Below are 18,515 nucleotides of genomic sequence, written 5' to 3' on the forward strand. Positions count from 1 at the left end.
CGCGGAGGTGAGAGCAGATCCGTTGCTGGCCGACGAGTTAAACATCTTCTTCGGCCGCTTCGATTGCAATGGCAGCAGGAAGCAGCACGTCAGGAAGCAGCAGGTAGAACAGCGATGATCCTGTAATCACCGTGTCAGAGGATGAGGTTCGGAGGGCGCTAAAGAAAGTGAACGTCATGAAAGCAGCCGGACCTGATGGGATAACCGGCCGTGTTCTGAGGTCCTGCGCTGATCAGCTCGCTGGTTTGTTCACGTTTATCTTTAATGAGTCCCTTGCCACCTCTGTGGTTCCCACCTCATTTAAAAAATCTGTAATAATCCCTGTGCCTAAGAACAATAAACCCTCTTGCCTGAATGACTATCGCCCAGTTGCCCTCACATCTATAGTCATGAAGGTTTTTGAGAGACTTGTAAAGAGCCACATTTGCTCCTCCATACCTGATACTTTGGACCCTCTTCAGTTTGCCTATCGCCCAATCAGATCTACGGACGATGCAATCTCTCACGTCCTCCACTCTTCCCTCACACACTTGGACAGCAACAATGGGAATTATGTAAGGCTGCTATTCATTGACATAGCTCAGCTTTCAACACTATAGTCCCCATCAAGCTGGCTTCTAAACTCACAGACCTCGGCCTAAACTCCTTACTCTGTGACTGGATTCAAGACTTCCTCACCGGCAGACCTCAAGTGGTGAAAGTTGGCCAGTTCACCTCAAACTCCATCACCCTGAACGTAGGAGCCTGTGTCCTGAGTCCCCTGCTCTACTCTCTCTACACGCATGACTGCGTGTCCTCTCACAGCTCCACATCTATTATCAAATTCGCTGATGACACTGTGGTTCTGGGCCTCATCTCCAACAACGATGAGACCGCATACTTGGATGAGGTAGAGAGACTCACATCATGGTGCCAGGACAACTGTCTCTCTCTGAATGTGAGCAAAACTAAAGAGCTGATCATGGACTTTAGGAAGAGACAGCAGCAGCCCTACACTCCTCTTATGATCAGTAGGACCCCTGTGGAGAAGGTGAGTAGCTTCAAGTACCTCGGTGTAAACATCTCTGAGAACCTGACTTGGACTACACACATTTCCGCGCTTCCGTAGCCTGATGGCAAAAACTGAGAGACTTAGGAGGAGCTTCTTCCCCCAGGCCATCAGGCTCCTAAACTCTAACTCTGTGTCATAACATCACTTGACTCCACGTTAACATCACTATATCAATAAGCTATTCATAATTTTTCTCTACCTCATATTGCTGCTTTTTAAATACCCTGTACAACTTTTTTGCACATTCCTCTTTATTACTATTTATGTCAACAACATACTGACCTGCACAAGATAAAAATCTTGAATCTTTGTAGATGCTTGCTTAGATGAACGTGCACATGGTAAATTTATGATAAAAGAATACAGACTGTCTTCTGAATATAATACAAAAATTGTGGCAAATAACGAACAATGTAGTGCACTTTTTAAGTCTGAGCAATTGTACTGTTAAAATCTCTTTAGGTAGGTGGCGCCATCTAGTGTCTCAAAACCTTTATTAACGGTAAAAAAAGTTTAAACAAAACCTTTAGACGTCTATAGACTACCAAAAATCCTCAGTTGATTATTATTTAAATATAAAGGTAATTAAAAGTGGACTGTAAAATATTCATTAGTGAATAATCAAATATGTTCAAACAGTGCAATTTTTATAGATGAAAAAACAAACCTGCAAAAGCAAACAGAAACCAAAATCAAAACTCCACAGCAGACTGATATATACAACCTGTATTTATGAATTAGTGCAGATATCAGTACATAAATGATTTAATGTCTCATTTCAGCTATACAAGTGATCTGCTCATTCCACTCATTTCTCCATCTCCATCATCATCATCATCCAAACTTAGTGCTTTTGCTGAAGATTGAAACCCTTTTGATAAACATGCACAGCTGTTGCATAGAAATCACCTCTATATTCTCTTTCATGCAACTTAATTTTTTTCTTTAATTTCATGTGTGAAACAACTGACTTCAAATAAAGGAGGGCAACCCACACACTCCATACATTTTAGGACTTTTTTTCTCCATTCTTTCAGCAATGAATTGAAGTGTAAATACTTACTGGTGAGGTCAAGCTGGAGATAAACAAAGCAAAAACTGACCACATTGTCTAAAAAAATCTGACACATATGTGGGTTTAAAAAAAGTTAAATCGAAGAGTTCAAATAAAAATTATTTTAGCCTTTGCAACACTGAACTCATGTGGTAGCTTTAAGAAATGCAGGGATCATGCTCTTTTCTAATACTCCAGATTGTTGTTCAGGGAAAAATTGTGCTTTTTGCAGGCAGACCATAGTCAAGGTCACTCTGAAACAAATGTTGGATATGTAGAAGAGTCAAAAAGTTAAGTAAAATAAGTCCAAATCGTCATTAAATGCTTTGGGAGGGGGAAGAGTTGGTAAACCAGTCGTTAGAAGTGAGGTTGCTTCAGCAAGACAGAGAGACATACACAGGAGCAATTTGGTAACAGACATTCATTCACCCTCAATCACATTTATCAGACACAGATACGCAGTGCAAAACAAGCTTAGTCTCTAGTTATGCAGTTTCTATGACCATGACCAAATACATATCCACTCAGTAGCAGATTTGACCCTAAGCCTGACTGAAGGGTGTGCGACTGTTTTCGGTCATCATAGCGTATTTGTTCTGTGACAGCAGGAACTCACTTATTTCTGAAAGCAAGCGCACACAATTAGCTCAGCTTTTAAAATGCAATCAAAATTGCATGTTTTACTGGAGCTGATCAGGGGTCAAGTGTGTCTGTAAGCAATGTTTTTTGTCATGAGTGTTTTATTCAGAACATACCGAATACAATAATGGAGGTGGTGTCCACATGTCCTTATAACATGCATTCATAAGGCACCCACAGTGAGAAAAAACTGACACATTAGACGAGTCCTAATGTTACTGATCTTGTGTTGGATTATTACAAACAGATTTATGTAAGGACTAGTTTCCACATGGTTTAATCTCAATTTCAGAAATTGGTTTTAGTATGGCGCTGATATTTGCTGTTGCATAGACACAATGAGGCCAGTTGGAGTTTGAACTCAGAAGAACACATTTGTGCGGAGAAAACAGAGCTAGATAGGAAAAGCTTGACCTCACCAATGTGATTTACAATGGAAATTAAAGCATTAGGACCATCATTACAAATAAGTGGAAAAACACCTTAAAAACAGACAAACTTGAGTTTTTTTTTTCTTAATTATTCTGGTTTGCTCTGATATTTTTTATTTGTATCATATCTGTGTAAATATAATTTGCACCTATATATTTTACGGGGAAAATCATTGTCTTAGTCATAGGAATTGCAACAGCTGTCAAAAGACAGTTTTCTAACTAAACACAAAACAATCTCTGATGAGGGTTTTAATGGTGATTTCTTTTTACAAGGATCCTGATCTTTTGCCCTGGCCAAAACAAAACCGTAAACAGTAAAAGTTGCATTTCCATATACAAGAGATCCCGGAAAAGGCATCTAACGCGCCTGTTTACTGTCTGAATTCAGCCAGGGGCACTTTAAACAACTCTTTTTTTACTTAATGATATTTTTTATAATTAGACGCTGCAGTTCATAGAAGTAAATCTTGTTTACTAGTATATATACAAATATATATATATATATATATATATATATATACACACACAATCTTTCTCTTTATAGCATGACAAAGTCACAGACATCCTATTTTATGTGTACTAATCATTTTACAATCAAAGATTGATGTAAGGGGCAGAGATGATAAAAAAAGCAGCATATTTGTACACGTACGGGGTATTTGATCGTACTTCCTCTTAGCTCAGGGAAGAATAACCTCACACTTTTTAATTTGTATCGTGATAACCTAATAAATACGATCAATGAGATTATACATAGTACATTTGATCTCCTTCTGGATGGAGCTGTATTCACACACACACACACACACACACACACACACACTGCCACATTATATTCACATTTTGTGATCGAGACTCTTCATCGAGTGTAATCTGGACTGACCACAGTACTGTGAAGCGTCTCGCATGATTAAAACCATTACTACAAGCAGCAGGTGGAAGACGTGTACGGCCTCGGGTGAGAGAATGGTGTTCCATACCAAACATTTTCCCATGATGCAGAGTGTGTGTGTGCGTATGCATGTGTGGGGCTGTGCAAGGATGTCGATCAGGAGGAACTACTACTACCCTACTACTGCACCAGATTTCTCTCTGAAAGACTTCTCTGTCACACTCTCTCTCTCTCTCTCTCTCTCTCTCTCTCTCGCACTCGCTTGGAAGAGCAGAGCAGCTAAAACGAGCGGCATCGGTTACTACATACAGTATATTGCTTCGAGAAAATGCTTCTAAAATATTAAGGGCTATAGTCATCCTCAATAATCTAAAGTGCCTTTTCTGTGAGAGTCGAGCAGGGCGGCTGAACTGGCCCTCTGATGCTGGGATACGGCCTTATACTGGTCATTTCATATTCTTTCACAGACAATCTCTTCAACACATTGGCACACGCACACAGACACACATCGACACATTCAAGGAACATCAAATACGTCGGTCCTGAAATCAGGCTGTCAGGACAAACAGAGCGACAGAGACAGAGAAATGCAAGTCCTGTCTTCTCTCTGGAAAGATGGAGGGATGGATGAGTAAATAAAGGTGTGGAGAGATGAGTCATTTGCTTTTTCCCGAAGTGCTGGAGCCCCTGGAACTCCGGTCTCCTCGTTCACCCCTCTCTCTCTCCCCTCGTTCTCCCCTCTCTCCTCTTTCAGCTCTATCTCCTCTCTCCTTCTCGGATGTGTCCCTCTTTTCTGAGCTTTTGTCCGATGCCTCTATTTTATCCGATCGGTCTGAACGCTCAGACTTCTCTGACCTCTCTGATCTCTCCACCCCCTCGGATGGCTCCGCCCCTTCAGAACGCTCCTTGCGCTCTGATTTGTCGGGATCGGTGGAGGAGTTTGTGGCTTTCTCCCACTTGGCGATTTCTTCGATCTCCTTCAGGCTAGCGTTGATGCTGTTGACCCAACCTTTCAGATCCTCCTGTAAGACAGAACACATACTTGTGATATGGCCATAATAGGCAGAATATTTTCACTTTTTCACTCAGGTGGAGCTTTGTCTGACATACCTCATCCTTAGCCAGGAAGATGTAGTCCCCTTCAGCAGTGGTCCTTAGAAACATTAGAAACACATACATTTATAAAAAGTGGTAAAGTGTTCGAAGGGAAAGATCATTCAGAATTAAGTGCTTGTGGCTTTGGCATACAGTACGCTACAATTCAAATGTTTTTGAAAGAAGTCTCTTATGCTTACTGATTCTGCATTTAATTAAAACTACAGCAAAACAGTAATATTGTGAAATATTATTACATTTCCAATTTTAATTTATTTTAAAATGTAAATTATTCCTGTGATGGAAAGGCTGAATTTTCAGCAGCCATTATTCCAGTTTTAGTGCAAACTGTGATGCATTTTTTCAAGATTCTTCGAGGAATAGAAAGTTTAAAAAGGCAGTTATTTTAACCCTCTACTGCATGCATTTTGATGGTACATGATAAAAAAATATTCCACATCGTTTTTGGTTTATTTGGGAACATTTTATTGATTAAAAAAAAAAATTGACCACCCCTCACCCCCCCGATCCCAAAATATTTTTTTGTTGCCACAGGGCAACATTGCGCAACAATTACGGAGGAAATTCTCCATTCACATATCATAAGACAAAGTTCAGAGAGCAATTCAAAATCACAAATCTGCCCAAAAAATGTCAAGAAATCATTAAATGAAACTGGAAAAACACTTGAAACTTTCTAGTGATCTTAAAATGCATTCATTAGCTTGTTCTGATGTGTTTGATTAGGGTTGGAGCTAACTCTGCAGGACAGTGGCCCTCCAGGACCGAAGTTTCCCAGCACGGATGTAGTGTGTCGGGTCATATAATGTACTTCATGGAATGAGATTTTACTCTGTGTTAAACTTCAAGAAGCACTTCTTCTCTGCTGTGAAACAGAGGTGCACATTGCACTTTTTGCACATCACTTTGGGTGTTCCTTTGCACCCAGGAACCTTGCATCTTTCTTTTTTGTCACACATAATGGGAAATCCTGGTTAGGGATGGGAGCTGTGGACCCCTGCTTCCTTACCTCTTATTGCGCAATGTTGCCCTGAGGCAACGAAAAGAAAAACTGAATTTCTGAACATGCAAAATAAAATAAAAATCATAAAACCTGACAAAAGTCTTCTCTACACCTTCATACACACACAAATTTTTTATGTACAGTTCATGTAATTTTAAATAAGATTACTAAAGCTAATAATCTTGCCGCCTTCTCACACCATGTGCTCCTGTGACCATGTGTCAGAACAGGACGTCCTACCTTCAAATGGTGCTTGATAGTGACTCCCACACCTTATTGGACTGTTCTTTGATACTTTTCAAACATTTTAATTGGTTGCAATCATTTAAAAAACATGCACTTAATATGGGGCATAAGAAAAACATTCCGTTACCTGAGGGCAACACTATGCAGTAGAGGGTTAAATGTATAGTTACAAAGTAACAATGTTGCAAAGATTTCTGTCACATTTGATCAATTTAACGCATGCTTGCTGAATTGAATTAACCCTCTGGTTGTGTTCGGACTCCTGTCACACTTGTGGTGTTCCCAGTCAAATGACCGGACTCCAAACAACTGCTTATAAATCTGTCATTATATTATATTATCACTAAATATTGGATTCATTCTTTTTGTCAACTTGTTTTCTTTCATTTAGGACTGGTTTTGTGTTTCTATTTGCTTCTGATTAATCGTAAGCCTCATTTATCTGAGAGTAGGTACCTCGTTTTTCGAGTGAAAAAATAATTTAATGAATAATTTTCACAATATTAAACAAAACAATTATAAAAAATGTGCACTGTTTCTCACACTAGTGTGCTTTAATGTTTAATCAGGAATTTTGCTTTTAAATGCTTTTATTTTGTACAAGATTGCAAAAAGTCACACTCGTGGTGTTCCTGGTCAAAAATGACCGGACTCCGATCAATTGCTTATAAATCTTTCATTATGCTATATTGAAAAAAGCATTTATGAATAATTTTCACGATATGAGATAAAAAATAGTGAAAATTTGCACTGTTTCTCACACTAGTGTGTTTTAATGTTTAATCAGGAAGTTTGCTTTTAAATGCTTTTATTTTGTACAAAATTGCACAAAGTCACACTTGTCAAAAATGGACGGCCTTTGAAAGGGAATGGGGAAGAATGAAAGTAAGAGAAACAACTAGTGTTCAGGAGCATGTTGTGCTTGCAAACATAAACGCCTTGGACCAGTGCGTGTGTGGATGCATGTATACTCACGCTATCACACACACACACAAACACATGTGCTCAAACTGCCTTTTCTTTGGCCTGCATTGACTTCAAAATAATCTTTTTTCCCATCCTTTGACCAGAGCGTTACATCAACTTCAGCTGGGCCCTCAAAATCAGAAGATTGCTCTTCTTCAGTTGTTGCAAGGTTTTCAGCTTGTTCAGTGATGTTTTCCTCTTCCAATATATCTTGCAATGCATCTTCACTATAAAATTCATCTTCAGTTGTCCCTTCCTCGTGTGAATGACAAGCAAGGCACTGTGAGGCATTTGGATGAAAGCATTTATTTTTTAAACTTTCATCTACTCTGTGAGAACATAAAAGCCTCAAAACCTATTGTCATGATGTTTTGTCTAGAATATGTGGTGAAAGAAAAGATTCTTTTGAAGTCAATGCAGGTGAAGACAAGGCAGTTTGAGCGTGTGTGTGTGTGTGAGAGAGAGAGAGCGATAGAGAGAGAGAGTTATAATATCAGATTCATAAAAGCATATTGCATGCAGTTCAGGGTAAGATGAAATAGGTGTAATACTCACAATAGTTTGTATGCATAGATGTGTGTGTGGGGGGGGGGGGGGGGTGATAGCGTGAGTATACATGCATCCACACACGCACTGGTCCAAGGCCTTTACGTTTTCAAGCACAACATGCTCCTGAACACGATTAATCAGATGCAAATAGAAACACAAAACCAGTCCTAAATGAAAGAAAACAAGTTGACAAAAAGACTGAATCCAATATTTGGTGATACTATCGCATAATGAGAGATTTATAAGCAATTGATCAGAGTCTGGTCATTTTTGACCAGGAACACCACGAGTGTGACTTTTTGCAATTTTGTACAAAATAAAAGCATTTAAAAGCAAACTTCCTGATTAAACATTAAAGCACACTAGTGTGAGAAACAGTTTATTAGTTTATAACATTTTTATATTTTTTGTTTAATATTGTGAAAATTATTAATAAAAAATTCTTTTTTCACTCAAAAAAAACAAGGCACCTACTCTCAGATAAATGAGGCCTACGATTAATCAGACGCAAATAGAAACACAAAACCAGTCCTAAATGAAAGAAAACAAGTTGACAAAAAGAATGAATCCAATATTTAGTGATAATATAGCATAATGACAGATTTATAAGCAGTTGTTTGGAGTCTGGTCATTTTTGAGCGGGAACACCACGAGTGTGACTAGGTGAAATACACCCACAAAAAATTACGAAAATTAAAAAAAAAATTATGATAAGTACTTATATCCTATGTGAACAAAGTCAGTAAGTTTGAGTCCAATGCGATAATGTTAACTAGTATTTTTGGGAAAAATAATATCTTTTCCAGGTCAATTTGACCCGAACACAACCAGAGGCTTAATCAATTTTTTTTTTTTTTTAAAGAAAGAAAAGGGCAATCCTTCAGTATGTCCTACCCCATATCTTTTTTGTTTCAATAGGAAATAAATTAACACTAAAACTGCAAAAAGCACAGGGATTTTAATGGTGTCTTTTCTTAAAATCCAATTCCTGCATGATTATTTGTCATTGCTTTTGTAGATTAGCAGGCAGTATGGTAGTCATTAAAGATCAAACGGAGTTAATTTTACCTGAGAATGAAGACATTCTTCTTCTTTTTATATCCGTTGGTAGTGTCAAATTCGCAGATGGCCAAGTTAAGAAGTGGCTCATCGTTGTAGGGTGTGGTTTTGTGTCGGGCATCCTTGTAGAAACCAATCTCCCCTTGATTGAGCACGCAGAATAGATTTACCCATGATTTACTGCAAGAGGTTTAGAAAGTTAGGAATAACTTTGTGAGTTATTAGCCCTCACCAAGGCATTTAGTATTGCTATTAGCAGGCAAACACACTTATAAAGGCATTTCTAATACATTATTGGGCCATGACCACAACTGACAAGTTCCCTCCAATATTCAAAATAGTGGTTGATCACCAGTGTTGTGCAAGTTACTTCCAAACTGTAATACATTATAGATTACTTGTTACTGTTATTTAAAAGTAATTCCTTACCTTACAATATTACAGTCTCAGAATTGTAATGCGTTACATGACTCCTGTATTACTTTTGAGTTACTTTCACCAAAATAACTACAGAAGTAGAGCTTAACATTCTAAAATGACAAAATGTACTAGAGCCCTGCGGGCCTCAAATTTAGGCCCTAGCCCGGCCCGTGTCTGACAGCTTATCAGAATTACAGGTATTTTTTCCCCCCTTCTCCCAAAACGGCCGTTTTTTTCAAACAGTTCAGTTTTGTATGTAATGGCAAAGTGTTTATATTTCGACCGAGCGGCCATCGGCAGACCGGCAGGCTGATCATAGCTTATGTTTGATCAATTCAGCCTTCACAAATCATCATGACTTGCCTAAAATAAGATATATAGATATACTAAAACATTTCAAGCATATAACAATGTTTAAACATTAAACCTATAAATTTGCGCTGCATCCAGTCATTTGTGCGGAGAAGCTAAAGCGCAGGACATGGAGGCACCAGCGCAATCCATTGAAAAAATTGCAATTGAAATAACTTACGCCATAATGTTTGCTCATAAAGGTAAGAGTAATACATCATTCGGAAATGTAAAGGGTCTACTTTTATTTGTGTGCACTCACAATAATCAACAAAACGTTGTGCTTTTATCTTGAACAGGAGCGCTTCACAAAAATGAACCGAAATACAGCGAATACATGCCTCACAGACATGATAAATATATCTATAGAAAGCTTTATATTAGCTTTATTTATAGAAATAAATAAAAACGAAAACAAAAACTCTTTACTATAATCATTATCCGTGAAGATGCATTTCTAAAGAGGAGATGGCGAATCCTTACTATTTCCCCAGGACACATTCATGGTAATTACTTTTGCTGGGGCTTTACGGCAAGCTTGTATTTGAACGCAGAACTGTAATACATTACTTTTGTAACGCGTCACTCCCAACACTGTTGATCACAATATGTTTTTAAATGATGGATTAATTTGTTCCCACAACTTTGACTATTCATATTTCATTTGAACGATGAACCTCAGTATGCTCTATACAACCCTAACCCCAGGGGCGGACTGGCCATCGGGAGCACCGGGAGAATTCCCAGCCAATTTGGCCCGCTGCCCTACATTTTTTTTATTTATTATTATTATTTTTTAATATTGTTGTGGCTAGGGTGATGGTGAGTCAGGATCCACACAGACACTAGTTTATTAGTAAATAATTCAAATATCTCTTTACTATTTCCCCCCCCCCACACATTCATGGTAATTACTTTTGCTGGGGCTTTGCAGCAAGCTTCAGCCTATTGCGTGTATTTGAACGCAGAACTCTTCATCTGCGCTGACGGCTCGCTGCTGCTGCGGGACCTTAAACACAGTCGAGCCGCTCTTGACAGTCGCGGCATGGTCTCGTGATGTTTCCACCAGCGCGCCAATTTTTTTCATCACTAATTGATGGATGTCTAAATTATATAAATATGACGTGAAAATTGCCCCGAAGCCTGGCCCTAGAGGTGTAAAAATGTCGGGGCTGGGCTGAAATGCAGGGCTCTAGCGTTCCCCTCGGTAGAAATCACCCCCCCCCCTTCGTCGGGCCCTTAGAGTTGTCCTAAATTCTCCCCCCCCCTTTAACCATTAACCGTGGTTTTACTAAAAATAAAACCAGAAACCATGGTTATAGTTAAACCATGGTCAGTGTTGGGAAGGCTACTTTGGAAATGTAATAGGTTACAGATTGCAAGTTACTCTACTTAAAATGTAATAAGTAGTGTAACTTTTCAATTACTTTATTAAAGTAATGTAACTGATTACATTTGATTACTTTTTGATTACTTTTCTAAAATTTCTAATATTTTCAACTGTTAATCATTTTTAAACATGTAAACCAGGCAAGTTAACCTTGCAGTTGTACTCAACACTGACAACTGTCAGACTTTCAAAGTCCCTTATCACTTGAATTAAGATTATAATATTTTAATTTTGAAGGAGACATTGGATGCAAAATATCTTCATTTGCATATAAATGTGTCTTAGCAGTATGTGGACACAACCACCCTACAATGATAAAAATTCACTCCACCCAAAAACCTAAACAATCTCAAATATCAAGCCATTTTGATTTTGGAGTGAATAACCATGTTATTGAAGGTGGAATATCCACCTTCAATACCATGACTGAGGTGAGACCCTTGAGCAAGAACCGAACCCCCAACTGTTCCCTGGGCGCCACAGCAATATGGCTGCCCACTGCACTGTGTGTGTTCACTTGGATGGGTTAAATGCAGAGCACAAATTCCGAGTATGTGTCACCATACTTGGCCACATGTCAGTTCACTTCACTTTCACTAAATTCGTTTATGTCTGGCTGCGCAAATCATTTTACTCCAGACTGCTTTCTGAATGAGGGACAATTCAAGGCAGGTTTTGTTAAAAAGTTAAAACTCAAGGATGGATCAGTACCCATTGTTTGCATTTGCTCTTCCACAGAAGAGAGGGGCGGGGTGAGCAGAGCTCGTTAGCATGTAAAGAGATATGCACCGAAACGAGTCGCTGTGAACAGAGCTGTTTTTGACAAGGTAAAAAGGGTGTTGTTTTTCACGACCACTGAGACCATTTCGAGAAGACCCTAAAGAATCATACCAACTTGTGTAAAATGGGCATCCGATGTCCCCTTTGAAGCACAGCCACCACAAAATCAGACTTACTTTTAGATCATTCTGAGGTTAAATACAGATTTAAAATCATAACAAGAAATAGTTTAATAGCTATGATAATGTTTTTTTTATCAAATCTTTGCATAGCTATGACAGGAAACACTGGAATCTAACAATGCCTTAGAAAAAACAGAATCTTAAAAAAATAAAGCATATACATAAACCCATATAGGAAATAATAAGAGTTATAAAGCATGTTATAAACTTCTGAAACACTGGTGTTTCATATTTTAGAGCAGTCACTACAATTTATGAAAGAAATCAATTAAATCTGTATGTGGGAGTGTGTGTGAAAAAAAACAGATGTAACCCCCTTTGTAATCCTTAACATTTTCATAAGTAACTGTAATTTAATTACACATTTTTTCTTAGTAACTGTAACTAATTACAATTACTTTTATTTTGTAATTAAATTACGTACTTCCGTAGTTACCTACGTAAATTATGTAGTTACTCCCCAACACTGACCATGGTAACCACAAATTAATAATGGTTTTGCTACACGATATAGTTTCACCATGGTGGAAAACTCTGGTTATACAAATAGTAATAAATCCACCAAAAACATGGTTACTTTTACCATAGGTCTAATAATATGGTTAATTTTCTTTAGGACAAAACATGACCCATGATAATGCAAAAACATATTCAATTTTAAGATTTTTCTATAAAGATATATTCAAGATGTAGCTATTATTGTGCTAATTTTGACAAGATAAACAATAATGTAATACTTAATGTTTTCTAAAATAAATGTATACTATGTGCAAACTAATTACAATGAGGTGGCTGTTTTGCAAAAAGATGGAGATGTGTTGATGGAAAAGTGACAGGTGCAAGAAAATTAGTGAAAAAAGTAAACATACACATGAGAGACATAGAGATGTCAGGGAAAATTAAGAGACTAAAAAGGAAAATGGACGTTAAAAAGATAACCTTTAATTATTTTGCACGGCCCCAGCCTAGGAATTGAAACTTTTTTTATGCAATGATGATGGCCATACAAAATATTGTTGTCCGGTTTCAAAATCTGTTGTGGGTGTATGGGATGGCCTGAATGAGTGTGAGATTTCCCGGCCTGAAATTTTGTTCCAGTCCGCCCCTGCCTAACCCTATACTGGATGTAATATAAATTCAGTATGTCCAGATCCCTCTTAAGTTAGTGGTTATTCACCATGCTATTTACCACGAGTTAAATCTTTTAACAGAATGTAATATTTCTCTAGCTTGTAAAATGGCAGGGTAGGTCATGCAGCATCAAGTTAATATACAACAACTGATGTAATTTATGCTTGCATACTGTGTTCATATGTGACCCTGGACAACAAAACCAGTCAATTTTTCAAAATTGAGATCTGTGCATCATCTGATCTGAAAGCTGATTAAATAAGCTTTCCATTGATGTATGGTTTGTTAGGATCTGACAATATTTGGCTGAGAGACAACTATTTGAAAATCTGGAATCTGAGGGTGCAAAAAAATCTAAATATTGAGAAAATCGCCTTTAAAGTTGTCCAAATGAAGTTCTTAGCAATGCATATTACTTATCAAAAATTAAGTTTTCATATATTTACAGTAAGAAATTTACTAAATATCTTAATGGAACATGATCTTTCTTTAATGTCCTAATGATTTTTGGCATAAAAGAAAAATCAATCATTTTGACACATGCATTGTATTTTTGGCTATTGCTACAAATATACCTCAGCGACTTAAGACTGGTTTTGTGGTCCAGGGTCACATATATTATCTTCTAGCAATGCATGCTATTCTGAACACAGTGTTAACATTAGCATAATTAGCTATTAGCTTGGTAACAGGATTTCTAGTGTATTATCAACAGCGACGAAAAGAACTTCGGAAAAATCGTGGAAAAAAGTCAATAGAGATCATGTCAGGACATTGCAATTTTTTATCAGTTGGTAAGAAACACACCTATTCGGGCTTCTCTCTTTCCCTTCCTCTTCGTGTTTCCTGTACAGAAAGCCCTCATGTTGAACAGTGTGGGTAGGAGGCTGAGGTGTGGATGGGATGCTCTGAGCAGGTGCAGAACGGGACCTCCGTGGCTCCTCAGGCTCTTTTGGACGAGGTCTTCGTCGTGGTTTGGGGCGGTCTCGAGCTCGAGGACGATCCAGACGGCTCACTGGGGCAGAGAGGCTGCTGGGTGGTCTGTACGCCTCTCCCCTCACCTGAAAAATATTCTTTGTGAATGTACGAAGCAGAATTGTTCATTAAAGAAAACAAAAAAGTGAACTATAAAAAAAATACTAAATGGTTGTATATGGAAATTAAGCATGTTGCACATCACATTGTCAAATCTTCCATCTCCAAATAAAAGTATATAAATACTGTAACTGCATACAGCAAAGTCAAAGTCTGCATAAGATCAGTCTTACCTTAACAATAAAATGTACATAGATACTTAAGAGTCAGAGCTGCTGACTACAATGCTTGGGGATCAGTCCCAAGTTTCAGAGAATGCAAGGTGACCCAGAAAGTGGAGAAATACTGAGATCACAATTCTGCTCTATCACTATTGTGCCCTTGAGCAAGACACCGAACCAAGATACTCCAGAGGCACTGTACCTGCAGTGAGTCTACTCTTATTTCTCTTTGCATGACACAAATGGTAGAAAAAAAACCTTTAAACTTGAGTGGTGTGTGGACTGATTTTCTTCAAAACAAGAATCACCTAAACATACACTTTTGCTTAAAAGTTTGGGGTCATTAAGATTGCTTTTCTTTTGAAAATGAATAAGTTTATTTAAAAAAAAAAAGTTAAGATCTTAAAGAAAGATATATATTTCTTAACTTTCTTAAGCACTAAATTAGCATATTAGAATGATTTCTGAAGGAACATGTGACTGGAGTAGTGGCTCTTCAAAATATATTTAAATAGAAAAATGTTATTAAAAGTTATTATTGCTGTTTTTACTGTTTTTTGATTAAATAAATGCAATTGTTGAATTGAATTGAGTTAAATTCATTCAAAACCTTTTAAAAAATCATACCGACCCCAAACGTTTTAAAAAATCATACCGACCCCAATACTTTACTGCATTTCGTTGCCCTGTACCTTACATGTGCAATGACAATAAAATTGAATCTAAAAAAAAAAAAAACGTTTGAGCAGTAAAGTATTACTAATTGTGTAGATGATACATTAAAATGGTAAGGGGGAATATGATGCATGGTGTGAATTAAATTATGATAAATATTAAATTCCAGTACAGACTCAACACATACTTGACAAGCTTCTCTCTCCTGCGCTTGCTCAACAATCTCAGCCATAGTGGAACGCTTCTCCCTAAAAAAAAACAAAAAAGATGAGAACACACACACACACACACATTTGTTTTTTTATCATGTCGGGGACTTTGACTTCTATGTTTTTATATTGGGCTATTTCTATTTTCTATACTTTTTTTATTAGTTTGTATATGCTATTATTATTTTTAATTAGTTTTTGTAATTTTAGCACTTCATATTTTATTTCAGTTAGTTGCCACGGCAGCATTCCCCTAATTTTCAGATTTTTTTTCCAGCTTTATTTCAATTAATGAAAATTATATATTATCATTTTAAATAAGCAACGGCAACACTTTTAGTTAAAAGTTTTAGTTAACAATAACAACACTTCATTACTTTTGTTTATTAAGCTTCATTGAGACTATTGGCTGATTTCAGGTTTTACTCTCCTCATGTCGATCTTTAACACTTACCCAAACACTGTACACTAAGCGTACCCCTGAAAGCAAACATTTTGGTTTTTAGAATAAAATTTACTTTACCTAATTTAGAACCAATTTTTACTTTTAAGGCATCTCAGAAAGGAGGTTTTGTTCCCAAAATATAGCCAAGCAAACACACATACACATACACAAACACTCACCCAGATGATCTCTTGTCAGATGGCTCTTTCCCAGATTCTGCATCGCTGGAGTCATGTTTCTGTACTCTCTGCTTACCGCTGCCCTCCTGCTCACTGGACGACTGTCTCTCCATTCTTCGACGGTAGCGTTCCTGCCTAACGATCAGCGGGAGCTCGTTAAGTCGTGCCTGGATCTCTTGCTCACTGGAGGTCTGTCGGCCAAGCCGGTACTCTCTCTCCCGCCTCAAGTGATCCATTTGCGGGTCAGATCGGCTCCCGCGGGGGTCTCTCTGTAACCGGCTATGGATCATTTCCAGGGAGGGGTCCAGGCCCATAGGAGGAGCTGGCATGTTTGCTGCTCTACCGGCGAGCTGTGCTCGGTGTGCCTCCAGTAAAGGTGGAACAGCTTTGTGAATGTGGTTGATTTTGGGCTGAAGGCAATCAGCTTTCAGGTGCTGCCAAGCATATCCCATTTTGGGCTCCAATCCCACCCCCACAGCACCTAAATGGTTCAGGCTGTGGTAGCTGGAGCGGTCTTCTCCTAAAACACCCTGTTGGTTTAGTCCAGTGTAGCTGGAGCTGTTCACTCCCAAGAGACCAACTTGTTGGTTTAACCCCTGATAGCTAGAATTATCCAACCCTGAAACACCTTGTTGTTTTAGCCCAAGGTAGGAAAGACCCTCCGCCACGCCCCCTGATGGCTGGTTCAGCCCATGGTATGAGGAGCCATTCATGATGGGCAAGTAAGGGTTCAGAGTGGATCCGAGTCGCTGAGCGACCGTGTTCGCCATGGTATGTTCTGTGGCGTGCATGAGGTCCAGCCCAGGCTTGGACTCCAGAAGTGAGTCCTGAAGAGGGTTACGGAAGAGAGAGGAGGATGAAGATGAGGAAGAGGAGCTGGGCACAAGACAGGAGAGGGGGAACATCTGCCTGCTGAGGAGAGAGGATGTGGAAGGTGGCTTGTTCAGTTCCTCCTTCATTTTCTCTGCCTGCAGAGGGAGAAGAGAGATAAAGATATTGTAGTTCTTAGTTTTATGTTATTTATATGCAGGGCCAGCACCACATCAACCGAACAATCCTGCCCCCTCAGTCACGATTAATGTGAGAAGGGATTTTAATGGATATAAACATCATTTAAAAAATTGTTTAAAAATCACGATTGCCAAGTGCATTAGCTTTCTAACATTAATATTAGATTACTACACAGCAACATTTTAGATTAGGATGGTGTGTTTCACAAAGGCACATTTTGATGGGCACATTTGAAGCATTTGACCCTACATTGTGTCAGGTAAACAGGTCAATTTAGCTCAAAGGGAATCATTTATGATTTTATAAGGAAATTGGACAGAATCACTGTTTTACGGCTAATCACTGAGTCGGCTAGCGATTCACTGAACGAGCTGTATAACATCAACTCTGCACTGGATATTAAATCCAAAATATAGTGAAAACAGTATGTAACAGCACAGTAACAAGATCGGCAGTTTAACAAGATCGGCAGTTTAAGACATTAACTTGTAAGCACAAAACACAAGATACTTCTCTTTTCAATATAAATATGACTTTATTGGATAAATCTAAGACATGTAAACTAATCTAACACATGAACGCACACATTCACACAAGTTGCAGAAAGAGAGGATGAGTTTAAGAGAATGAAAATGTGAAATCCCAAGTTTATAGCAATGTGTGCTATTGCATAGACCTAAACAACCATCAATCACTTAATTAACCCTCAAATTGAGTTTCTCAATGAGGCTAAAATTTATATTAAATGCACCAGCTCAGCTAGAATCTGGAGTTTGTACTTGCGTTGCCTTTGCGTTAAGGGATTCCCTTTTGTTGTGGTCTTTGCAGAGAGGGGGTTTCCCAAGTTGCTGATTGGCTGGAAGTTCAGTAGTCATTTAAGTGATGTCTTGTGAAGCCAATGGTTGGTCTTTGGCTGACGAATGGTTTCGGAGTCAGTTGCTAGTTGAAGTTTGAAGTGGGTGCAGTCGGAGCTGGAGTTTGCGGAAAACTTAACTTAGAACACAGAACTCAACAAGAAGAAAAGAAACTAAGGTTAAAGAATAAAAGGATGTAACAAGACTAGGTGGTTTTTCTCATCGTGGTGTTAAGTAGCAGCTATCATGTAAGCCAGAGCATGCTCAAAGAGCACTAAAAAGCAGCGTCAAAACGCAGTGGAAAAAGGCAAGAAAAGCAATGACTAAAAAAAGCATGGTTTGATGGTGTCCTGAGTTTTTAACTGGGCTTTTGGACACATACCAAAATGGTGTGTTGACCAATTAGATACTGTCTTAGCTCGGGGTGTTGCTCTGTTTCTCCTCCCAATAAATAAATCAACATGTTATCTGGTCTATCACATGGTCTGAACTTTCCCGCTCTTGCGGAGTATAATTTTGGACATGATTTCTATAACCAGAATATGATTCTTTTGACAAAGTATTGATGGGAAGAAACGTTTCAAGCTAGCATTTTAACACTTATACATAGCAAACATGAATAT

Source organism: Barbus barbus (assembly GCF_936440315.1).
Source record: "Barbus barbus genome assembly, chromosome: 5".
Classification (NCBI taxonomy): Eukaryota; Metazoa; Chordata; class Actinopteri; order Cypriniformes; family Cyprinidae; genus Barbus; species Barbus barbus.